The sequence below is a fragment of a genome, unplaced genomic scaffold, assembly GCF_019419815.1.
Source record: "Pyrus x bretschneideri cultivar Hongxiangsu unplaced genomic scaffold, Pyrus_bretschneideri_v1 Contig39, whole genome shotgun sequence".
Lineage (NCBI taxonomy): Eukaryota > Viridiplantae > Streptophyta > Magnoliopsida > Rosales > Rosaceae > Pyrus > Pyrus x bretschneideri.
This window is the reverse complement of record NW_025999712.1, coordinates 4,305,805-4,311,804: the sequence shown is the minus strand read 5'-3', so window position 1 is coordinate 4,311,804 and position 6,000 is coordinate 4,305,805. Positions and strand designations below refer to the sequence as shown.

At 37.0% G+C, this 6,000-nt stretch overlaps 1 pseudogene; it reads right to left on the bottom strand.

The window, feature by feature from the left end:
* Positions 1–1,479: 1,479 nt before the first annotated feature.
* On the bottom strand, positions 1,480–5,978 carry LOC103930727 (annotated as a pseudogene).
* Between the last annotated feature and the right edge of the window lie 22 nt (positions 5,979–6,000).

Genomic DNA, 6,000 nt, shown 5'->3' with positions numbered 1-6,000 from the left:
TTTTTTAATCCATTATATCATGTTCATTTAGCATTGGTTACTCATGTGCACGCATTATTGTGATATATAATTGCATGAATTATTTCTTGATTTTCTATGTGATTTATTATAGCAATTAGACCTTAATTTTTCCAACAATACCAATCAACTCAATTTTCACTTCAATTTGAATTGCGCATCAAGTAAAAACAAGTACCAATTAATTGGGTTTGCAGAAACAGAGCACACACTACAAAAGTACAAAATATGGGAGGGGAAAGCCATTTCCCAGTGTTTTTTTTTCCATTTAAACAAATCTCTTCTCAATATTTGAGGGATTTGAAAATAAACAGAAAGCTCGAAAACGAAGTTTCTTCGAATTTTGCTTTACGGACCTCCCACGAGAAAAAATTAACTTAAAAAACCCAGAAACCTAAGGAAGTTAACCATTTTCCAGCCAACCAAACCGAGAGGAACCAAAAATTACAATTAAAAATTCAACCAAATTAAAGAAAAATAAATCAAACTATTCCATATCATGAAAAAAATTGAAGTAATTAACTAACAAACCACATAAATCTAAACACCAACACCAAAAATCAATATCGCGCGTTTGAAATTATTAAGTAAGAAAAGAGCATTGCAACAGAAGCTGAGGAGAACGAGATGCAATTAGCAAAATGTAACAAGTAAATACCAATTAAACAGAGAGATTAAGCAAATGCTTAAATCTAGAAAACTCTAAATCCTAAATTCCTAAAATTGAATAGTGATGGTGGTCAAGACCGTCTGGTGGTAGGAGGGAGCTACCGAGTCTAGTAGGGAGGAGATTATGGTGGTGGTCAGACTCAGAAGTTGAGACTTTGGAGTAATTTATGGTAGTGGTTGGAGTAGCGAAAGAGTCTAAGAAAGAGGAGAGGGCAGGACGATGAGCGGCAAACGGAATTGGGGCTTGAGAACGAGGTTTGGGAGAGAAGAGAGGAGTCTCTTCCAAACCGGTGGCCTGTTTCCTCAACAATTTGGAAAATAGGAAAAAAATTGTCACACATTGAGTCCCGGTATGAACTCGTCAATCAAATCCAACAAACAGTGCCCACCCATAATCTAAATCAATCTCAATAAGTTTAGTTTCCTCCAAAATCTCATAAACACCACTTGTATTCTCATTTTTGTTTTTTAACGGCAGAAGCAATACCTGCGGTGGTGTTTGTACCCAAGAACCAACACAGTTTATGTGATATATGTACTCATGCAAAACTACCTCAAAATGGCCAGGAGGGCTGGGGCAAGAAGGGCGTGAAGGTCTTAGTTCCTTTCCCTATTTTTGTGTAAGAATATCCAACTGCTAAGCCTTGGAGATGCTACCCTTGCCGTACCAAAAGATCCAAACCATATGTAAGACTAAAAGTACACAAGTTTTCGATTCAGATAATTTCAACTGACCACCATGAGGGAAATGTCTCTTAATGCCACGGGAAGCATATATGTTTCTTAATAACGTTTGATGAAGTCTCTTCAAATATATTGATTTCATTTAAGGAATTATGATAACAAGACGAACTCCAAAAAAATTATAATACGAACTTCACAGAATTATCAATTGAAGACAAAAATTTGTGAGCGACTCAAACTTGGACTTGCTGGTTACCACCACCTACCACATCATGCCCCCTCCAGTCCACTGTACCTGCTCAATAAAGCAACAAGACATGACATTACCACTTAAACATTTGACATACTGGCAAATGGAAGACGCTAAACTCTGAAAAAAGAGCATGTATTCTTCTGTAAGTTGACGCATCCTAATGTAAATTATACATGCTCCAAAATAAACAAAAAAACAGCTTCCTGGATTACAGTTAAAGTATGATCTCGCAGGTATAGGTTCATGGCTAATATCTTATATCATGCAAAAGTTTCAACAGTACCGTACACTGGATCAGAAAAACTTCTAAGAACAACCAAACCCTGTACTAAAACAAATGGAGCCTTGGAGATGCGACTTTGAGATAGTATGCAAATCTCTGTAGTCCTCACCTACATGTTCAAGACAAATATGTCCAGGGAGCAAATGGAAGAAAGTTTAAGCTATGCTCCCTCCCACCATCCACACTCCCTTAGAACACCATGTTTTGTAACCAATCTAACCAATTATACGATACATATTATCAATTGGACAATTGTAAGCTAAATCCTACTGGCAGTAATCATTATAACAGTGTCAATTGATGGTCAAGCAATCTGCTGAGACAGAAATATGAAAAGCCAAACTCCGCCTATAACCTCCTTTACTATCCATGAGAAGCAGGACATTTTGGTGGTAAATCATTTTCCTAACCCGAAACCCTTCCCAAAATGTTAAAATTTCCAGGTTTTCGAGACATGAAAAATTGGTAACTTCCTTCGCATGAAAAATTGGATCTTGGTTATATAAGGCATAGCTAGCAGCCGAAGCAGCAAGTGGTAACGAAAGAATACACACCCAACTAAAAAAGTAATTCCAACCAATGAAAATTAGACGGTATAGAAATTCATCAATGAACTCCATGGAAAGAACCAAAACATAGAGTAGCGTAGAGGAGCACTTAAATCCTATGAAACTTTTATCTACTAAGTAAATTTTACCTGAAATCAATGTCACTACTCCTTGTGTGCAAATTGCAACCGGATTTGTCTGCCATCAGGAACCTGAAAAGAACACAAACATGAAACAATAATACCACTTTTCATTCCTAAGAAGGTAGCGGGGTGATTTTAAGCTTTCCACATATGCCAATTACAAAGAAATTAATCATGATAGATGAAACTACCTGACCATCCATCTCCTTGAGAGCAGTGGTGGCTTCACCTTCAGAAGTAAACTTCACAAATCCATAACCTCTCGATTTCCCACTCACGCGATCACATATAACTTTAACTGTTTAATACGATGACCCAATCGCTCAAGTAAGTACATCATCCACAAGAAAATAAAGATCTACAAATATAACAACCACAAAGAGTTTAATGTTACCTTCAATTATTTCACCATGTTTTCCAAAAGCTTCCTTGAGAACAGGTTCGTTTGCATCCCAGGAAAGTCCTGCATATTACAGACAACTTAAGCTGTGGAATAATTACAATATCAAAAGCTTTTGAAGTTAAAATCCAAAAATTCATTGTTATATCTTTCATAAACAATTCAAATACAAATGCGATATTCTAAACTGCTCTTATCTACAGTGAAGGGAAGGGGGTTCAAATTCCGGTGCAAGAGTGCGGGCACACCGCCCGTTGCCAGTTCTGCAAACCCTTTATAGTGATTGATTTAGCTAGTGATAAGTTTTCAACCTGGGATTGGCGGAGGTGGCTAGAGCAGTGCACTCCCCCTCTGCACCCAAGTTTGAGTTTTCTTCGACAGTTTAGATGAATTTAGCGTAAATTATCCGTATTGTTTGTCCAAAAAAGAAGGTTTCGACCACAAAATTTAACTCAAATAAAATGGACCCAGGAGAAAATGAAAAATAAAACTCAAAAAGAAATAAATCAGAGGAAAGGGATAAGTTTGGCAGACCTGCAACGAACAATTTGGAGCAAGAGTGGCGAGTCAATAAAATCCTTGGCAAGACAGACATGCGCAGAATTCCAACTACGCCATTTGCGTCTCTCATTCACCTTACCCTGCGCCGGTCTATTGGGAAGAAGATGGCTGCTAAACACCACCGTCATGAGCTTACTGAAAGCTCGTTGATCCGGCTGTGGTTCAAGTAAAATGGCTAGGCGAGATGGGTTTGCTGGGTTTGCTGGGGGAGAGAAAGGTAGCAAATTTGGGCAAGCAATTCCTACCCAAAAACATCAATTCTCATTTAGTATCAAGGATTGGGTTGGGCTGATCAAGTCCAAGGTGCATCGAAAGTAAAGTTGGACGAATTTTCATTTTGAAGCGATTAGAAGTGAGAAAGAACTCACTAATCCTATCGTTTTAAGGAGGCATAAGTTTGACATAGTTCTTTATTTTGATTTCTGATAATAAAAATAAATAGAAGTAGTTCATAAATTTGTTCAACGTAAATTATTTTGATTCTTCTATCACAAAATTTGTCAACACATTCATTAAATTATCATGTGAACTACGTGACATGATCACTTTTTACAGCATTTTTGTCAGCCCAACATGTCTACTTAATGGAAATATTAATAAGTTTTTCACGAAATGATCAAAATAATTTATAATGAATAAACTCAATAACTACTTTTATCGATTTTCATCATCAAAAATCAAAATAAAGAATTAACCAATTTCAGACTGTTTGAATAAAATAAAATAAAACTTTTGACAACACTAGAGACGATAAAATTCCTTCATGAATAATACATCTTCAACCTCTGAACATAAAAATATTTTTATCATTTCCTCTAGAGTAATATTATTCATACCATATTTTTATACTACATTTGTATACCACCTTAAGTAACATTTGATATAGACAGTCACATCATTTGAAAAATTTGCAAAACTCAAAAAAATAAAAAATAAAAACTTCTTGTATACCACAATTATTCTTTAATTAACTAATTTTTCTTAATTATTAGTTTATTAAATAATAAATTAAATTTAAAAATCTAATTAATTCAAATAATATAACTATCCATGTCAAATGTTATTTAAAGTGATATAAAAATATAATACAAAAATATAGAACATTCCTCTTTCCTCTGTCAACAAACTTTGAATATAACAAGTTACTCAGTAATCAACCAGTCTGAGTTATTCAATCAACTCCTTAACAAACCTTGAATATAACTTGTTCAATCCACTACTTAACTCACCTCAAGTGATTAGATTAAAGAAAGGTGCTAAATAAGGCAAAAGGAATATGGCATAAAACAGGAAATCATATGCCTGAGAAAAGCTAAAAGGAGGTTCCTTTCTTCAAAAGCATTCGATAAAGCAAACCCATCAACAAATAGCACCTCAAATCAAAGGGAATAAGAGAACCTCACATCTCATCATACACACATACCAAACGGAAGTAATGCCAGAAACAAGGGGTTTCATAAATGGATTCCAAGAAGATCAATGAGCCTAAAACTTGAACATCATCATCACATAAGATTATTGGAATTTCAAGTCTTGATATCTCTTTTCCCTACAACCAACAAAGACATAGACCTGCATACAGATTACATACAAATGGGGAGGGTCACGAACTAAATCTAAAACATGGAGGTTTGATTCATAAAAAGCTAAACATTTGGTGGGTTGATTTGATGGGAGAAACCTAAGCCTTCTTGGGAGACTTGGTAGCCTTCGAAGGCGATTTTGGCTCTTTTCCGGCGGCCTTTTCCGATTTCTTGGGCAGGAGGACTGGGTTAATGTTTGGAAGCACGCCGCCGTGAGCAATGGTCACACCAGCAAGCAATTTTCCAAGCTCCTCATCGTTCCTCACAGCCAGTAGCAGATGCCTTGGGATAATCCTGTTCTTCTTGTTGTCCCGAGCTGCATTTCCAGCCAATTCCAGCACCTGGACAAAACAAGAAAACCCACATCAGAAATTTTCTCAGCAACCAAACATAAATTTAGGGGAAAAGCTGCTAAAACAAACCCTATACCCCAAAATTAAGCACAACATAGGCACTCAAAACTCAAACCCCTAGCCGAGAAAACAAGATCAAATCCACAAATCAATCTAGAGAGAGGAGAGAGAAACCCACTTCAGCTGCGAGGTACTCGAGCACAGCGGCTAGGTAAACCGGAGCTCCAGACCCGACTCTCTGAGCATACCTCCCCTTCTTCAAGTAGCGACCGATTCTTCCGACTGGGAACTGGAGGCCAGCTCTGACGGACCGGGTCACCGCCTTCTTCTTCGGACCACCGCCCTTCCTTCCACCGGCACCTTTCTTCAACTTACCACCAGTCTCCATATCTCAACCCCTAAATCACTGAGAATCTGAGAGACCCCTTTGACTCAATTACCCAAATCGGAAATGGAGAGAAAGAATTGAAAATTTTCAGACAGTGGTTTTGGGAATCTGTTTGAG